Consider the following 2,723-nt stretch of genomic DNA (forward strand, 5'->3'; position numbering starts at 1 on the left):
TTCACGGGGGTCCTATCACCCCCCTGAACCGTTTAAAAGTGAAATATCTACCCCCCTACAAACTCACGCCCAGATTCGTATTAGGTAGTAATCAACACGCGCTGCCACGTAATATTACCCTTTTTTATATATATAAAAAAAAATTATTCTTTTATATTTTACTTTTTATATATATATATATTTTCATCTTCTCCTTTTCTCTTTCTTTTCCATTCCTCCATTTCTTTTTCTTTGAAGCTTCTGCAGATTTGACGACGAGGATGACATGATTACCGCATCTTCGACCTTCACCGGAATTCTAAACACCAGGAAATCTCGTTCTCTAAAACTAGAAACAGACGAAAAACTTTATCACTGATTAACGTTTACGATAATTTCAATAAATGGGTCTTCTTCATTAAAGGGTCTGTCATCCAATGATGAATTCTTCTCCATTAATTGAATCTATTACTTAGTGAACTCTTCCATTAATGACTAGTCTAAAGTTCGATTCTTCTAACTTTCAATTTTGATTTTGACTTTGAGCTACCAACAAATTTTCAAATTGATAAAAAGTGGAGATATGATGAAAAGTATGTGATTTGAAGATATGAATTGGCTTATTGATGAAAAGTTGATGAGGGCGATGACCTGGTGGTCGAGGTGAGCCCGCCAGTGTCTAGGATCTTATGAACATTGAAGGAATTTTATTTTTTTTAAATAGAATATTAATATGAAATTAATTAAATATTTATAAAGTTAATATTTTAATCATCTTTTTATCTTTCAGTCTCCCAAAGAGAGTGAACTACACCTTCTTTGCCATATCAGCATTTAGGGAGCACATAACTACACTTTAATATAGTCCAAGGGGGTAATAGGACTCCCGTAAAGTATGAATGTGTAGTTGGGAATCCGGCTATACGTTGGGGGGTCTTTTGGCCATTTTCTCAAGTTATATCTGTAGATATTATTTGAATAACCTCATGGTGTAAATTACCTGAATTATATTTTATTAATTCAATGATGCCAAATTGTTGTTTTTTAAAAATTATGAATTTATATTTAGTTTTTTTTTAAATATTACTTTAGTATTTTATTTTATTTTTTACATATATCTAATTTCAATATAAAAAAATATTAGATTCAGATATTTGTCACCTAAAAATTGCATCCAAAACACATATTACTCGTCAACAACATCTACATCCAATAATTAACTTATAATACGATGAAAAAATAGCTTATTTCACCTAATCGCATAATTTCAATATAAAAAAATATTGGATTCATATATCCGTCACCTAAAAATTGCATCCAAAACACATGTTACTCGTCAACAACATCTACATCCAATAATTAACTTATAATACGATGAAAAAATAGCTTATTTCACCTAATCGCATAATTTCAATATAAAAAAATATTGGATTCATATATCCGTCACCTAAAAATTGCATCCAAAACACATGTTACTCGTCAACAACATCTACATCCAATAATTAACTTATAATACGATGAAAAAATAGCTTATTTCACCTAATCGCATAATTTCAATATAAAAAAATATTGGATTCAGATATCCGTCACCTAAAAATTGCATCCAAAACACATGTTACTTGTCAACAACATCTACATCCAATAAATTAACTTATAATACGATGAAAAAATAACTTATTTCACCTTATCGCATATTAACTTATTAAAATTATAAATCTTATGAAAAATAATCATAAGTTATTGAATATAAAATACAAATACAAATAAAAGATATGTCACTAGTAGTACCAAGTGGTATAAAAAATTATATTTATTGTTTGCCATATTCATCTGTCTATATATATCACCTGAATTATTAAATCTTCATTCTTTTTCTTTTCTTTTCTTTTTTTAGTTACTTAATTTTTAGTTGGTACACTTGTAGAAGTATGTCAATAAACTTCAATTCTCAAATTGATTTTAGAGTTAATTAGGATTTGATTTAAGGATTTGAAGTACAAATTATATATGTACTGTAGACTCGATACGAATATAAAAAGAAATTATTGGTCTATTACCATTACAAATACAAAAAGAAAGTATGTAACCTCATTATGAATATGAAAATAAAATATTGGTCCATTAATTGAGTCGAGGGTCTATCAATTAAAAACAACTTCTCGATGTAAGATTTGCATACATGCATCTCACATTTTTTCAGACCTCACTTACAGAGTTATAGTAATATATTGGATATCTTACGTTGTTGTTGTACCTGTTAGAAATATATTTGTAAACTAGAGTCTTCGCGCTACAAATTATTTGGTACACGTGCATGTTATTTGGGAGGCAATACATGTCTAATAAAATTATTGAAGTGTGTATAAATTGATTCAAATACTACTTTCTTTCTTATATATAAATGAAAAGAAAAAATAGCCATAAAGTGGGATTATTAATTATTGGGATAAGGGTCTGAAAAATACCTCAACTTTGGTCGGATTTGCTGTTGCGATACTAAACTTTCATGAGGACCTATTACCTCCCTACACTATTTAAAATCGTATTTTTTACCCCCTGAACTATTTAATAGTGTATTTTAAAGGTATATATGTGCCCACGTGGACACATTACTATTTTTAATTTTGCATTATTTTTTATGGCCACGTGGGCAAATATATATGTTTAAAATACGGTATTAAATAGTCTAGGGAGGTAATAGGTCCTCATGAAAGTTTAGTATCGCAACAGCAAATTCGACCAAA

Source organism: Solanum tuberosum, unplaced genomic scaffold (assembly GCF_000226075.1).
Source record: "Solanum tuberosum cultivar DM 1-3 516 R44 unplaced genomic scaffold, SolTub_3.0 scf00072, whole genome shotgun sequence".
Classification (NCBI taxonomy): Eukaryota; Viridiplantae; Streptophyta; class Magnoliopsida; order Solanales; family Solanaceae; genus Solanum; species Solanum tuberosum.